Raw genomic sequence first — 18,325 nt, 5'->3', positions numbered from 1 at the left:
AGTCAGTATAAAATCGATGCTCTCTATTATAAACAATTTCTGTTCAGATTTCATAGTCTCATCTTTATCTAAAAAATGTTGTACTGCTTCTAACCCATCTTTGTGTGAGATGCACGTATAAAGTGAGGATACGTCGCATGTGGCAAAAAGATAATTATCTTCCCATTGTACATCTTCATGTAATTGTAACATTTCTGTAGAATCCTTTAAAAAGGAAGGTAGATTTTTAACATATTTTTGCAAATATCCATCAATATATTCTGAGATATTTGAAGTGATAGAGTTAATCCCTGATATTATTGGCCTCCCTGGTGGTGCTGTTAGAGATTTATGTATCTTAGGGAGACAGTATAATAGTGGAATTTTGGGTGTTTTTATATGAAGATACTCCATTTCTTTATTTATTTATTATGCCTTCCTCATTAGATTTACTCAAGATCTCTTTCAATTGTGAGTTAAATTTTGTAGTGGGAATTGTTGTTATTTTATTATAGGTTGTATTATATCCCAGAATATCTTCACACATTTTATTATAGTCTTGAGAATTTAAAATGGCAATCGCTCCCCCTTTATCTGCTGGCTTCACCACTATCCCTTCATTATTCTCTAATTCTTTAATAGTATCAAGTTGTAATCTAATCTAACAAAGTCCAGAGATTTTGTATCCCATGATTTTGTTTTTATGTGAATTCATGGGACACATAAGAAAATTTGAACAATGATGCTTAATAGGTGTAGCACTCAAGCACAAAGTATGTCTGATTACAACTTCACCGTGTGGGCCTGTATGTTCCCTCTAAAGCTTTTTTATTTTTTATTGTACTTTTCTTTACAAATCATCATATGATTTGATTATACATATCATCATTTAGAAAAAGAAATGCATAATACTGATAATGATAATAAGTGCAGAATCGGATTGTTTTTCACACCTATCCAGACTCAACAAATATAGTCAAGTTCAAACATTCTTACAAATACAACAGCTGTAATGTTAAATAAATATTTTTAAAAAAAACTGCAAAAATTAACCTTGACAAGCTAACTGTTTAACCTCTTCAATGCCAGGAATTTCAAAAGTGTAGTGCACAGCTGCAATTAGCAGCCTTCTAATTGCCAAAAAACAATTGCAAAGCTATGCATGTCTGCTGTTTCTGAACAAAGGCAAACCCAGAGAAGCTTTTACAACCATTTGTCTTATGTCTGCAATAGTTGTTAGTAAATAATTTCAGTGAGAATCCCAAAGTTTGCGAAAATTAAATGATTTTTTTTTTATATGATCATATTTGGTGACCAAATAGTTGCATTAAATATACCAAAATGGCCCTAGATCAATAGGTAAATTAAAAAAATCAAAAGCTCTATTTCTATTTGTGACGGACTCGGGCTACCCCGACTGGGTAGCTCTGCCGAGAGGGCCTTCCTGTACCTGGAACTTGTAGCTATAGAGCAGAGAGAAGTGATTCTAGCTAGAGCCCACCCTAATAACCCGACAAAACTAGTATTCAGGTGAAAACATGAACAGACTTTACTGTAAAACACACACTGCTTATATACACACAGCTCATATTGATAAGTGTCTTATCTGACCCCCAGATCTCCCGCCCTTGAAGACAGACTGGTGCCACCATAGAGCCATAGTTCTCTAGAGTCCCTGTAATACAGAGGCAGTGGTTTCAGTGTGATCCCGGGGGAGCGGTGGCTATTCCCATGTACCAGTGGAGAGCTATGGACCCCAAGGTGTCCCAATCCAAAAAGCGACATGATCCATCACTGGGGGCCAGAGTGGCAGCTGATCAAAGGTACACCAGGTAAGCCAGGTGGAGTAGGGGTTGTAGGGGGGTCCTGAAACTCCGGGTTCCAAAGGGAGCTCCCTTCCGGCAATCACCCCACCTCTTGCCCTTCCTAGGGGGTACCAATCCCCAAAAGAGCAGAGCTCTGGGACAAAGGGCCGCTGGAGCGACCTTGGGTAAAAGTCAGCGGGCGTCTGGGGTAGTCCGGCCGGCCAGTAGTTCCAGGAGCCCGGTAAGCAATCAGCTCTTCCATGAGGAGGTGCAAACAGTAAGACAGGATACAGAGAGTGTTTGGGAAATCCTGTAAGCCATGAAAGGACCAAAACCGATGGAATAAGCAGTGAGCCAGGTAGTAGGGGGGTGGGGTGGCCTTGGCAGCCTGGTATCTGTGACACTATTTAAATGGAGTGATAGCAAAAATTAAAAAAAAATAGCATTTTTTTTCTGAAATTCCCGGTAGCAAAAGGGTTAAAAAATATGATTTTACAAATTCTGATTGTGCTTTGAATGTTTCTTTGTAGCTTTTACAAATGTATAACAATAACTGTGTTTCTTTTACAAATTGCATTACACTTTAAATTATTTTCTGTATGAAATAAGCCTCATAGTTTCAGAAAGTGGGAGGGACAGGAGACTCCCCTGTTTGTGTCTGAAGCTCTCTCACAACCACCATTATATTCTCTATGCATTTTACACCTGTAGTTATCACTGATTTATCTTGCCAGTTGCATGCAGGTGAAGTTTGTTCAAAGTTTGCAATACCCTTATTTAACCAACAGAAAACTACTATATAGAGAATGAGAGGCAAATGTAAGTTGAACTATAGTGATTTAATTTTTATTTGCTGCAAAACAAGAATTTATATTTGTGCCAGCTGCTCCACTGTTAGCCTTTCTCTCCCCTTTGAGATTCTATATCCCAGAGAGCCTGCTTACTTTCAATGGTAGTCAGCAAACTTCTCTCTGGGACTTCCAAGTTTCGCAATTGAGTTCTGCCCATCTGAAGTCTGCACCATAATTTCTCTCAACGCTAGAGCATTTGTAAGAATCTGGCCCTCATTAGGCTGCATTTAATGAAAAATAAAGTTATTAAACAATGCTTCTGACACTAAGCACTGATCACAGTGACATCAGGTCTGATATTAAAGGACAATCACCAAGTAGAAAAAGGAGAACAGTGTGAGAATTCTGCTTTAAACATTAATGTCCGGTATCAATAACTCTCGTTAGCTCCGAGTGACTAAACCCTAAAACCCCATAACAAGTATTCAGCATGCAGAAGGAACATATCCACTTAACACTCCAATGAGGCAGCACTATCCTGTGCATTCAGCAATGCTAGAGACAATCGGAACACTGGCATGTGCAACTCACAGCAAGACTCACCTATCCCCGGTGGTTCCTCAGCTCTCTGTAGCAAGTCTCCGTGGGTTGCCTTCGGTGTTGCGTGAAGTGATGAATCCGCTGGGTGATAATACCTTGTGCTGGTAGTTGCATGCTTCTCCGAGGAACAGCGTCTCGGTCGAGGTCCTCCTCCGTGGCAGCGTTTGTGATGAGCAACAAGGATGATCCAATGTGCAGCAGCGGTTGAAGGGGTTGGGTAATAGAGCCGTAGTCATAGCATACAGGTGCTGTGCCTGACAGGTAAATTTAAAACTTTAGCTTGATTATGATTGGTTAAAAGCTCAATCAAAAACCCGCCTGCTGCGTGTTGTCTAAACAAATTAACATAGATAGGCTCAAAAAACAGAGAGGTGAGACGGACCTTACAGAGGTGATTAGCGGTCTGTTCAAAAATAGTTATCATAAGTGACCAGTAACAGGGCTATTAACATCAATAAAACAAAAGTAATGCAGTGGACAGACCAAGACCAGCACTGTGCTGGACCTAATGAAGTTGATAATACCATGAAGATAAAGATAAATTAGTCTACCATCACGGTACAGAAACTGATTGTCAAAACTAATAAGGCAAATGCATATATACAGAAGTGATGCATAAAATTGGAGAAATCTTGCAAACAACATTGACCTTAAGCTGTATACAAAATGTTGCGCACCCAATGAATAAATGTGACAAAAAATGACAAAAAAAACAGAAAGCAAAAAACAGAAAGCAAAATACAGTGTGACCAAAAAGTGGAAAGCAGATCTCTACCCTGCAGATGTAATGAAGAGTATGAAAACAGATCTATCACTCACTATAGGGCATTTGTAACTAAAGGGTATTTTGAAAAAGGGGGGCAAAATAAACAACCTGTAACAAAATATATAAAAGGGTTATAATATTTAAAATATTAGTAGGATATTGTTAAAGAATGTTACCAATGATTGGTAACTATTCCCAGAAGTTAATTAAATCATATTTGGAATTGAGTCCCTTGGGTATTCTGGTGTCAAGTTTAAACATCCAGAACACCTCCCTCTTAGCTAGGAGTTGATTTAGATCACCACCCCTGCTGGGTAGCATAACTTTTTCAATAATGCACCATCTGAAAGTGCTTAAGTTGTTGGCATGTTTGCCATTGAAATGCTTCACTAGGGGTGTTGTAGCTTTGCCTAGATTGAAAGAAGAGAGATGTTCTCTCACTCTGGAATTCATATCCCTAGAGGTGAGACCTACATATTGTAGATGACATTGTGTGCAGGAAATTAGATATATAACATTGCTAGAAGTGCAGTTGAGGCACGACATGATGTCAAAAGATTGGCCAGTGACATATGAAGCAAAAGTTTTGGTAACCTGGACATAGTCACAGGGTTTACACCGTCTACTTCCACACTTATACATCCCGCGGTGTCTCAACCACGAACTGTGGTCACTTTCTGTCTTTTGGAGTTCTGTTGGTGCCAGAATGCCCCCCAGGGTGGTGCTTTTTCTATAGGAACATCTCAATCCCTGGTCGACAGTATTCACAAGTTTATCGTCCGCTGCCAGGAGAGAGAAATGTTTCTTTACTATCCTGCAGACTTTGTCATACTGTGCACTGAATTGTGTCACAAAATAAACTCCTTGAGATGTCTTGGGAGTAATGACTCCAGGTTTGTCTTGTAAAAGAACTTGTCTGTCAGTATGCTCAAGCGACCTCCTAGCTCTTACTACATCATGAGAAGGATAGCCTCTTTCTCTCAACCTCTCTGCCAGAAGATTTACCTCCCTTTCATAAGTATCTTTATTTGAGCAGTTTCTCTTCAACCGAGTGAATTGCCCTTTGGCAACGGCAAATCTCATTTGTTTTGGATGACTACTGTTGCCGTGCAACAGTGTGTTACCCGAAATTGGCTTTCGGTATACACTCATCGAGACACAGCTCCCTTGTATGCCTGTTAGGGTCAAATCCAGATAGTTGATATGAGTACTGTGAAGCTCAAAAGTAAAACTTAAGTTTAAATCGTTGGAATTAAGATAGTTAAGAAAGAGAGGCACATCTGCTAAGTCGCCCGACCATACAAGAAGGAGGTCTTCAATATACCTCCTATAGAGTTGGATGTCCTTTTTGAAGGGGTTACCATCCCCAAAGATGCGGCACAGCTCCCACCAACCCAAATACAGGTTGGCATAAGAGGGAGCAAACTTGGCTCCCATAGCTGTGCCGCATCTCTGGAGATAGAAAACCCCCTCAAACTTGTAAAAGTTATGAGTGAGAAGGAACTCAATCACCATAACTACATATGACTGAAACTCAGGAGAAAAGTCACTGTATCCTTGGAGAAAAAAAGAAATAGCCTGCAAGCCCTTCGTGTGGGGTATGGACGAATAGAGGGCAACTATGTCTATCGTAAGCCACGCATATTCCCTTTTCCATTCAAAGCCATTTAGGATATTAATCACATCTTTGGTGTCTCGAACATACGAGACCAGGGAGAGTACCATGGGCTGTAAGATGGAGTCGACCCACTGCGAGAGGTGTTCCAAAAGGGAGTCAATACCACCCACAATGGGCCGACCCTGTACATTATCAGTACTTTTGTGTACTTTTGGGAAATGGTGGAAACAGGGAATCCTGGGAAATTGAACATCTAGATATTTGACAGTTTTGTCATCCAGGAATCCCTGTTCCCTGCCATCGTCCAAAATATTTTTCAGTTGAAGTTTAAAAGTACTGGTAGGGTCTTTAGAAAGCTTATCGTAGTCACGTGTATTGTGTAATTGTCGTTTGGCCTCTGTGACATAGTCATCCCTATTCATTACGACCACTGCCCCGCCCTTATCGGCGGGACGTATCACTATCTGGCTGTTGCCCTTTAGTTGAGCAATAGCCTCTTTCTGTTTGAGGGTGAGATTCTGTTTGTCTTTGTCAGTCTCTTGATGAAGTTTAATTAGATCAGTCTCAATTCTGTGTTGGCAAGTTTCTAAATTGGACCCCTGCTCAGAATGGGATAAAAATTAGACTTTTCTGTCAGTGTAATACCCCTGTTAATGGTACCCCTGTCTGTAGAAGACTCTTTGGCTAAAGACTGTAAAGTGACCACATCACACATCTCTTCAAAGTCTCGAATGTTATTAGGGATTGAGGGTGGAGGGTCTGGTGGCTTTTCTTGCAAAGTATGCATACTACTGAAATGTTTTTTCAGAGTCAAACATCTAATTAGACAGTTGACGTCAATAAGGGTTTGGAAAATATTGAAATTACAAGTAGGGGAAAAGCCTAAACCTAGAGCTAAAACGGAATGTTGTTGTGGTGTGAGTATAACTGAAGAAAGATTTATGACATTATTAGTTATCTGTACTTTGTCTGAGGTTTGTTGCCCCTGAGTGGATACCTGCCTTGACCTGTTTGTATGTGTCCCCCATTGTGTGTTTGATCTAGGGCCTGTGGAAAAACCTGTTCTAGATCACTGGGGGCCAGGGTTGCATTAGTAGTGATTCCATTAGGGGGGATGGTTAGCAGATGTGGTGCTATATACTGGCTAGTGGAGGGACCTGATTGTACCTGTGAGACAGTCTCTTTTGGTCTTACTACCAATGCATTTTCTGGAATGGATGCATATGTGTTTTTATTTTTAAGTACCTGTATACCTAGGAATAGGAGGCACATTCTGAACTGTAGGTGCAGTAGTAGACGTAGTGGCTTTATTACCCTCATCTGAGGAGCAGTCATTATCACTGCTAGAAAATGAGACATTTCTCGAATTTGATCTATGTCCTCTACATCTTCTATTGCCTCTACGTGTGCCTGTAGAGAATTGATTCCATCTGTATTCTCCTCTTTGTTTACGGTTCCAGATATAAACTGCATTACTTTGGTAGTCTGATCGATCTCTCAAAAACTTGGAGTGTTTGTTCTCCATTATCAGACTTTTACCCCTTGCTACCATGCCCCTCAAAATAGAATCAAATTTCCAAAATTGGGGGTCTAGAATACGTTTGTCCATTTCAGTTTGCAAGTCTGTGATGTCTTTTTTAATGATGGCCAACTGTTTCTGTTTGTGATCCCTCAGCATAATCATCAATCTAGATGAGCAGTCCGACAAAACCTCATTCCACGCCTTCACGAAATCTTTGTAAGTTGTGTCCACGTCAAAGGAGGGAAATTTGTATAGTCTTAAACCTCTTGGTATCATGCCTTCATGCATTTATTTATCAAAGGCCCAAATGTCCCATTGCACCTTACATTCTTTTAAGAGCAAGGTTTCCATTTATTCAAAAAGGGAACTTAGGGAAAGGACCTCTTTACTGTCTGAGAAGATCTGTTCACAGTCAGACATGTCATGATTCCTTGCCGTGGCAGGCATGAGAGAAAAGAAGTCTCTGTTAGGATGAGCTTGGTTAATATTGAAAGAGTTGTCCTCCATGTTAACGGATAATGCAGAGCTCAAACATGACAACACCCCTAGTGAAGCATTTCAATGGCAAACATGCCAACAACGTAAGCACTTTCAGATGGTGCATTATTGAAAAAGTTATGCTACCCAGCAGGGGTGGTGATCTAAATCAACTCCTAGCTAAGAGGTAGGCGTTCTGGATGTTTAAACTTGACACCAGAATACCCAAGGGACTCAATTCCAAATATGATTTAATTAACTTCTGGGAATAGTTACCAATCAGTGGTAACATTCTTTAACAATATCCTACTAATATTTTAAATATTATAACCCTTTTATATATTTTGTCACGGGTTGTTTATTTTGCCCCCCTTTTTCAAAATACCCTTTAGTTACAAATGCCCTATAGTGAGTGATAGATCTGTTTTCATACTCTTCATTACATCTGCAGGGTAGAGATCTGCTTTCCACTTTTTGGTCACACTGTATTTTGCTTTCTGTTTTTTGCTTTCTGTTTTTTGTCATTTTTTGTCACATTTATTCATTGGGTGCGCAACATTTTGTATACAGCTTAAGGTCATTGTTAGCGAGCCTTCTCCAATTTTATGCATCACTTCTGTATATATGTATTTGCCTTATTAGTTTTGACAATCAGTTTCTGTACCATGATGGTAGACTAATTTATCTTTATCTTCATGGTATTATCAACTTCATTAGGTCCAGCACAGTGCTGGTCTTGGTCTGTCCACTGCATTACTTTTGTTTTATTGATGTTAATAGCCCTGTTACTGATAACTATTTTTGAACAGACCACTAATCACCTCTGTAAGGTCCGTCTCACCTCTCTGTTTTTTGAGCCTATCTATGTTAATTTGTTTAGACAACACACAGCAGGCGGGTTTTTGATTGAGCTTTTAACCACTCATAATCAAGCTAAAGTTTTAAATTTACCTGTCAGGCACAGCACCTGTATGCTATGACTACGGCTCTATTGCCGAAACGCGTAAGCCCTGGTGCTGCCCCTGCACTCTTGTCTACCTGATTGTTTCTCCATGTTTATTATTTTAAACTTTTGAATAAAGTGTTTATTTTTATATTTTCGGAGCATCCAGTACTCTTCATTCACTGATATTAAAGGGACATAAACATTGTTTGCTAACCTGAATGATGCAAAATTGCACAAGCTAAACAAGTCTAATAGAACAAAAACAAATAAAATAAGTAGAATTAATTAGCTTATTTCTGCTCAGTTTTGCTTTTTTATTTTTACATGTTTTTACTCTGCCCAGTTTTGACAGTTTTAAAACATAACTGCATGGTACTTTGGTTTGAAGTGTTGTCACACTGCTTCTCTGTCCGCAACACATATCCACACAGAGCTTGACATTGCCACTTGGTACACAATAATTATTTCTTCACTGCTTCTATGCTAAAATGTGTTGGAACTTTAATATTAGAATAAACTGTTACTGTGTATACTGATATATAGTCTGACTTTATTATTCACTAGTTCCCGCAGCTTCTAACCACGGATCATGAAATTATAGATCTAACGTTTGTATGCAAATATATAAATAAAAATATTGTTTGTCTCCTAAAAGGTGTAGTGGGCTCCTCAGTTTATTTCCTGGCTTATAAATTTCAAATACATTTGTCAAATCTCTGTCATAATAATAGAGAACATTACGACTACTACTATGGAGATTTACAAACAACAGCTGAACATTAAAGATTAAAATATAGCACATATGAATGAAAAACAGCTAACATGAAGGTTGATTCCACTCAATAGTGTTAATTGGCTCCCATTTGTCCTACATTGGAGTGATCAAAATTCGCCTGATTAACGTATTTTCTTCTGTTAAGTGTGATCAGTCCACGGGTCATCATTACTTCTGGGATATTACTCCTCCCCAACAGGAAGTGCAAGAGGATTCACCCAGCAGAGCTGCATATAGCTCCTTCCCTCTACGTCACTCCCAGTCATTCTCTTGCACCCAACGACTAGATAGGATGTGTGAGAGGACTATGGTGATTATACTTAGTTTTATATCTTCAATCAAAAGTTTGTTATTTTAAAATAGCACCGGAGTGTGTTATTATCTCTCTGGCAGAGTTTGAAGAAGAATCTACCAGAGTTTTTGTTATGATTTTAGCCGGAGTAGTTAAGATCATATTGCTGTTTCTCGGCCATCTGAGGAGAGGTAAACTTCAGATCAGGGGACAGCGGGCAGATGAATCTGCATAGAGGTATGTAGCAGTTTTTATTTTCTGACAATGGAATTGATGAGAAAATCCTGCCATACCGATATAATGTCATGTATGTATACTTTACACTTCAGTATTCTGGGGAATGGTACTTCACTAGAATTACACTGTAAGAAATACATAAAGCTGTTTAATAACTAGAGATTATGTTTAACGTTTTTGCTGGAATGTAAAATCGTTTTCATTTACTGAGGTACTGAGTGAATAAATGTTTGGGCACTATTTTTCCACTTGGCAGTTGCTTAATCTGTTTTTCTGACAGTTTCTGTTCTCCCTCACTGCTGTGTGTGAGGGGGAGGGGCCGTTTTTTTGGCGCTTTTACTGCATCAAATATTTCAGTCAGCAACTCATTGTATTCCCTGCATGATCCGGTTCATCTCTACAGAGCTCAGGGGTCTTCAAAACTTATTTTGAGGGAGGTAATTTCTCTCAGCAGAGCTGTGAGAATTATAGTTTGACTGAGATAAAAAACGTTTATTCTGTAATTTGTTTCCTGCTTTCAGAATTTGTTATCTTTGCTAATGGGATTAAACCTTTGCTAAAGTTGTGTTATTTACAAGGATTGAGGCTATAACTGTTTCAATTTATTAATTTTCAACTGTCATAGATCTTCTGTGCTTCTTAAAGGCACAGTACGTTTTAATATTATTCTAATTGAATTGTATTTCCAAGTTACAAGTTTATTTGCTAGTGTGTTAAACATGTCTGATTCAGAGGATGATACCTGTGTCATTTGTTGCAATGCCAAAGTGGAGCCCAATAGAAATTTATGTACTAACTGTATTGATGCTACTTTAAATAAAAGTCAATCTGTACAAATTGAACAAATTTCACCAAACAACGAGGGGAGAGTTATGCCGACTAACTCGCCTCACGTGTCAGTACCTACATCTCCCGCTCAGAGGGAGGTGCGTGATATTGTAGCGCCGAGTACATCTGGGCGGCCATTACAAATCACATTACAGGATATGGCTACTGTTATGACTGAGGTTTTGGCTAAATTACCAGAGCTAAGAGGTAAGCGTGATCACTCTGGGGTGAGAACAGAGTGCGCTGATAATATTAGGGCCATGTCAGACACTGCGTCACAGGTGGCAGAACATGTGGACGGAGAGCTTCATTCTGTGGGTGACGGTTCTGATCCAAACAGACTGGATTCAGATATTTCAAATTTTAAATTTAAACTGGAAAACCTCTGTGTATTACTAGGGGAGGTGTTAGCGGCTCTGAATGATTGTAACACAGTTGCAATACCAGAGAAAATGTGTAGGTTGGATAAATATTTTGCGGTACCGACGAGTACTGAGGTTTTTCCTATACCTAAGAGACTTACTGAAATTGTTACTAAGGAGTGGGATAGACCCGGTGTGCCGTTCTCACCCCCTCCGATATTTAGAAAAATGTTTCCAATAGACGCCACCACAAGGGACTTATGGCAAACGGTCCCTAAGGTGGAGGGAGCAGTTTCTACCTTAGCTAAGCGTACCACTATCCCAGTGGAGGATAGCTGTGCTTTTTCAGATCCAATGGATAAAAAATTAGAGGGTTACCTTAAGAAAATGTTTGTTCAACAAGGTTTTATATTGCAACCCCTTGCATGCATTGCGCCGATCACGGCTGCAGCGGCATTCTGGATTGAGTCTCTGGAAGAGAACATTGGTTCAGCTACTCTGGACGACATTACGGACAGGCTTAGAGTCCTTAAACTAGCTAATTCATTCATTTCGGAGGCCGTAGTACATCTTACTAAACTTACGGCGAAGAATTCAGGATTCGCCATTCAGGCACGCAGGGCGCTGTGGCTAAAATCCTGGTCAGCTGATGTTACTTCTAAGTCTAAATTGCTTAATATACCTTTCAAAGGGCAGACCTTATTCGGGCCCGGGTTGAAAGAGATTATCGCTGACATTACAGGAGGTAAAGGCCATGCCCTGCCTCAGGACAAAGCCAAAGCCAAGACTAGACAGTCTAATTTTCGTTCCTTTCGTAATTTCAAAGCAGGAGCAGCATCAACTTCCTCTGCACCAAAACAGGAAGGAGCTGTTGCTCGCTACAGACAAGGCTGGAAACCTAACCAGTCCTGGAACAAGGGCAAGCAGACTAGGAAACCTGCTGCTGCCCCTAAAACAGCATGAATTGAGGGCCCCCGATCCGGGATCGGATCTAGTGGGGGGCAGACTTTCTCTCTTCGCCCAGGCTTGGGCAAGAGATGTTCAGGATCCCTGGGCGCTAGAGATAATATCTCAGGGATACCTTCTGGACTTCAAATACTCTCCTCCAAGAGAGAGATTTCATCTGTCAAGATTGTCAACAATCCAGACAAAGAAAGAGGCGTTTCTACGCTGCGTACAAGAGCTCTTGTTAATGGGAGTAATCCATCCAGTTCCACGATCGGAACAGGGACAGGGGTTTTACTCAAATCTGTTTGTGGTTCCCAAAAAAGAGGGAACTTTCAGACCAATCCTGGACTTAAAGATCCTAAACAAATTCCTAAGAGTTCCATCGTTCAAGATGGAGACTATTCGGACAATTTTACCTATGATCCAAGAGGGTCAGTACATGACCACTGTAGATTTAAAAGATGCTTACCTTCACATACCGATTCACAAAGATCATTATCGGTACCTAAGGTTTGCCTTCCTAGACAGGCATTACCAGTTTGTGGCTCTTCCATTCGGATTGGCTACAGCTCCAAGAATCTTCACAAAGGTTCTGGGTGCTCTTCTGGCGGTACTAAGACCGCGGGGAATCTCGGTAGCTCCATACCTAGACGACATTCTGATACAAGCTTCAAGCTTTCAAACTGCCAAGTCTCATACAGAGTTAGTGCTGGCATTTCTAAGGTCACATGGATGGAAGGTGAACGAAAAGAAAAGTTCACTCGTTCCACTCACAAGAGTTCCCTTCCTGGGAACTCTTATAGATTCTGTAGAAATGAAGATTTACCTGACAGAGGACAGACTAACAAGACTTCAAAGTGCTTGCCGCACCCTTCATTCCATTCAACACCCGTCAGTGGCTCAATGCATGGAGGTAATCGGCTTAATGGTAGCGGCAATGGACATAGTACCCTTTGCACGCTTACACCTCAGACCACTGCAACTGTGCATGCTAAGTCAGTGGAATGGGGATTACTCAGACTTATCCCCTTCTCTGAATCTGGATCAAGAGACCAGAAATTCTCTTCTATGGTGGCTTTCTCGGCCACATCTGTCCAGGGGGATGCCATTCAGCAGACCAGACTGGACAATTGTAACAACAGACGCCAGCCTTCTAGGTTGGGGTGCCGTCTGGAATTCTCTGAAGGCTCAGGGACAATGGAGTCAGGAGGAGAGTCTCCTGCCAATAAACATTCTGGAATTGAGAGCAGTTCTCAATGCCCTCCTGGCTTGGCCCCAGTTGACAACTCGGGGGTTCATCAGGTTTCAGTCGGACAACATCACGACTGTAGCTTACATCAACCATCAGGGAGGGACAAGAAGCTCCCTAGCTATGATGGAAGTATCAAAGATAATTCGCTGGGCAGAGTCTCACTCTTGCCACCTGTCAGCAATCCACATCCCAGGAGTGGAGAACTGGGAGGCGAATTTCTTAAGTCGTCAGACTTTTCATCCGGGGGAGTGGGAACTTCATCCGGAGGTCTTTGCCCAAATACTTCGACGTTGGGGCAAACCAGAGATAGATCTCATGGCGTCTCGACAGAACGCCAAGCTTCCTCGTTACGGGTCCAGATCCAGGGATCCAGGAGCAGTCCTGATAGATGCTCTGACAGCACCTTGGGACTTCAGGATGGCTTACGTGTTTCCACCCTTCCCGTTGCTTCCTCGATTGATTGCCAGAATCAAACAAGAGAGAGCATCAGTGATTCTAATAGCACCTGCGTGGCCACGCAGGACTTGGTATGCAGACCTGGTGGACATGTCATCCTGTCCACCTTGGTCTCTACCTCTGAAACAGGACCTTCTGATACAGGGTCCCTTCAAACATCAAAATCTAACTTCTCTGAAGCTGACTGCTTGGAAATTGAACGCTTGATTTTATCAAGACGTGGGTTTTCTGAGTCAGTTATTGATACCTTAATACAGGCTAGGAAACCTGTTACCAGAAAGATTTACCATAAGATATGGCGTAAATACCTATATTGGTGTGAATCCAAAGGTTACTCTTGGAGTAAGGTTAGGATTCCTAGGATATTGTCTTTTCTACAAGAAGGTTTAGAAAAGGGTTTATCTGCTAGTTCATTAAAGGGACAGATCTCAGCTCTGTCCATTCTGTTACACAAACGTCTGTCAGAAGTTCCTGACGTCCAGGCTTTTTGTCAGGCTTTGGCCAGGATTAAGCCTGTGTTTAAAACTGTTGCTCCACCATGGAGTTTAAACCTTGTTCTTAATGTTTTACAGGGCGTTCCGTTTGAACCCCTTCATTCCATTGATATAAAGTTTTTATCTTGGAAAGTTCTATTTTTAATGGCTATTTCCTCGGCTCGAAGAGTCTCTGAATTATCAGCCTTACATTGTGATTCTCCTTATTTGATTTTTCATTCGGATAAGGTAGTCCTGCGTACTAAACCTGGGTTCTTACCTAAGGTAGTTACTAACAGGAATATCAATCAAGAGATTGTTGTTCCTTCTTTATGCCCAAATCCTTCTTCAAAGAAGGAACGTCTACTGCACAACCTGGATGTAGTCCGTGCTCTAAAATTTTACTTACAGGCAACTAAGGAATTTCGACAAACGTCTTCTCTGTTTGTCATTTACTCTGGGCAGAGGAGAGGTCAAAAAACTTCCGCTACCTCTCTTTCTTTTTGGCTTCGTAGCATAATTCGTTTAGCTTATGAGACTGCTGGACAGCAGCCTCCTGAAAGAATTACAGCTCATTCTACTAGAGCTGTGGCTTCCACTTGGGCCTTCAAGAATGAGGCCTCTGTTGAACAGATTTGCAAGGCTGCAACTTTGTCTTCGCTTCATACTTTTTCCAAATTTTACAAATTTGACACTTTTGCTTCATCGGAGGCTATTTTTGGGAGAAAGGTTCTTCAGGCAGTGGTTCCTTCTGTATAAAGAGCCTGCCTATCCCTCCCGTCATCCGTGTACTTTTGCTTTGGTATTGGTATCCCAGAAGTAATGATGACCCGTGGACTGATCACACTTAACAGAAGAAAACATAATTTATGCTTACCTGATAAATTCCTTTCTTCTGTAGTGTGATCAGTCCACGGCCCGCCCTGTTTTTAAGGCAGGTAAATATTTTTTAATTTATACTCCAGTCACCACTTCACCCTTGGCTTTTCCTTTCTCGTTGGTCCTTGGTCGAATGACTGGGAGTGACGTAGAGGGGAGGAGCTATATGCAGCTCTGCTGGGTGAATCCTCTTGCACTTCCTGTTGGGGAGGAGTAATATCCCAGAAGTAATGATGACCCGTGGACTGATCACACTACAGAAGAAAGGAATTTATCAGGTAAGCATAAATTATGTTTTTTGCTTATTTTATGTTTTAATTTTAATTTTTATGTTTTATTTTACTTTTTTGCATCAATAAATACACTTTATACTTTATCAGCATTTGTTTAGGTCATTGTATCACTGTTACTATACATATTGAGTCACTGTTGTTTTTATAACTGACACATTTTTGTTACATATTTGTCTAGCAATTTAGCTATTTCATATCCTATTACTATTTTAAGCTGGCATTACAGTGCTGTGGGTTTAAGTATCCTTCTCTTTCTGATTTGGATCTTAATATATTTTTTCAGACTGTTTTTGGAGGTTGGGGAATCTCCTTTTCCCACTGGCTTAATAGTATTTTTTATATCAGCACAGAATAACATAACCTCTTTTTCTAGTGATCAAAATACACAGAATAACATATGTTCTGTATTATTGGAAAAAGATCAGATATCACGAGAGATGCCCATATGGTGAATGGACAACATTGACTTTGGTGATCACAATCCTTCCAACCACAAGTTATGCTCTAAATATTGACATCAAAATTGACACATAAAATTCAACAATTTGCAGAGCCGGTTTCCTTCTTGTGAAAGTGCAACACATCTGTGCAAATCCAGTGTGTTGCACTTTTACAAGAAGACATCTGGCTCCAAAAAAAACTGAAGGCGGCAAGCGGCCACATTCTTTCGCATTCGGCAGCTAACAAAGCTGCCGAATGCACAGGCCTAGTCAACACCCACAGATTAAATGTAAAGATTAAAATAATATAATATATAAGTACTTCCAAGATACATATTAAGATTTTTTTTAAATATTTGCATTACCTGTATCCTTCAAGTGTATTATATTACTAAGTTCCAAGAACTTAGAGCCCCATTTGTGTAACAGTTGTTGAGATGAAATGTCAGATGCTTATGCCCAACCCTCTGTAGGAGTAGATGCAGCGATTTGTGATGTTTATACTAGGAAATGGTCTCCTAAATAACATACAGGCTAGCAAAACAAAAACAAAAAAGGTCTTTTAACCTCATTTCATGGATAGTAAGTGTCAGATATTTCAGCATTTAAATAAAAATGATAAATTGGTGTCACATTACACAAACAAACTCTTGGCATATTGCCCAAAAATATTTAAAACACATCTCCAAAACTTAAACATAAAAATAACATAATTGTGTTTTAACAAACACAGATCCATATGTATATTTATTACACTGTCATACACGTGTATCATTATACATTACACACTGACAAACTAGAAAATATAAAGTACTCATGATCATTCCCAGCCACCAGCATGTCTTCAGCACCCCTTTTAGTCTCTGAGAGTATCTATAAATGAGATACTGTACCATGCAAAATCAACTGCAGTTAGGGTTTACATAGGAGAGAGGTCATCCACAATGAACACTGATCATTTGCATGGATGTCTTGTGAGGTTAGAAGAGTCCATTGTATAGACTTAAAGGGACACAGAACCCAAATTTTTTTCTTTTGTGATTCAGATAGAGCATGAAATTTTAAGCAACTTTCTAATTTACTCCTAATATCAAATTTTCTTTATTCTCTTGGTATCTTTATTTGAAATGCAAGAATGTAGGTTTAGATGCCGGCCCATTTTTGGTGAACAACCTGGGTTGTCCTTGCTGATTGGTGGATAAATTCATCCACCAATAGAAAAGTGCTGTCCAGAGTACTGAACCAAGAAAAAAAGCTTAGATACCCTCTTTTTCAAATAAAGATAGCAAGAGAATGAAGAGAAATTGATAATAGGAGTAGATTAGAAAGTTGCTTAAAATGGCATGCTCTATCTGAATCACGAAAGAAACAATTTGGGTTCAGTGTCCCTTTAACACCTAGACTGCAGGTGTCATACATATGTAGCAATTACCTTCACATAATATCAAAATTATAGTAATAAGACAAAAAAAACATAAACAAATAGACAATGTTTTCTTAAATGTTTTATCCCCTTCAAGATCTGTGATAGGTGGATGCTTTCTGAACCACATAGAAGTGGCCTTGAGCTGGGAATCATGCATGAGAACACTGGTTATTGCATTAGAGAAAGATGTTACAGCACCAAATGGATAGCTATACATGGGTGCATCTTTCCATTCAGCTCCTGCCTAAGTAAAACAAACTCATGCTGTTTAGCGTTTAAACACCTATCTAGACAATCATTTACTGCATTGTCATGTCTGTTGAAGATCCTTAGGAGATTCTTGAGCAAGATCATAATGAATCTTTAATTTTCATTAATCAACTGCATTTATGGATTCATCACATGGTTTCCTGTTTGATCAGTTATAGATGAGTGGTCAGTGCAAGGGATATGATCATGTGGTGTGTTGGCAGGCTAACTAGTTTATCTAGGATTTTGATGAGGAGGTCCACAGGTTGACTGATCACTCATATTATTATCAACACTTGGGTTTGAGTGGGCTGGTGAGAACCTTACAGATGGTGTGGATGGCTTATCTTGTGGATGAAGAAACTTTTCCTAAAAAAAGGGAGTGTAATCCTCAAACATCTTGTTGTTTTCTTTTAGGCCAGGCTGCAAGTGGTGTACAATCTAAATCCCCAAATAATAATGCACAGTGACTGCTGCTGACTGCCCCTGATAGATTATGGGCCAGATTAGAGTGGAGCGCTAACGGTTACACGCAAGCTATAAGGGGTTTATTACGGGTGTATACATGCGTTTCAAGAAGTGCGAGTATTAAGTTGAAAGTAAACTCGTTTGCTCAAGTGCAATTAAAATTAACGCAACTTGGGTTATCGCTACCTCAGAGCTCTGTTTAACTGTTACAATCGAACAAAAAGTGTCACAAAAAATAAATAAATCAAAAATACATTTCAAAATACAGTTACACTCATAAAAAAACTGATAAAAATAATTAAAAAAATATTGAATTAAAAAGTCATAAGGGCTCAAAGATATGTGGTTTTAGGTGTGGAGAAAAAAGTTGCAAAGGGCTTTAACATAGAGATGCATACATATACATGTCTAAATATGTTTACGTATGTGTATGTATACTGTAT

The sequence above is a fragment of the Bombina bombina genome, chromosome 7, assembly GCF_027579735.1.
Source record: "Bombina bombina isolate aBomBom1 chromosome 7, aBomBom1.pri, whole genome shotgun sequence".
NCBI classification, from domain to species: Eukaryota; Metazoa; Chordata; class Amphibia; order Anura; family Bombinatoridae; genus Bombina; species Bombina bombina.
Note: the sequence above shows the minus strand (reverse complement) of the source record.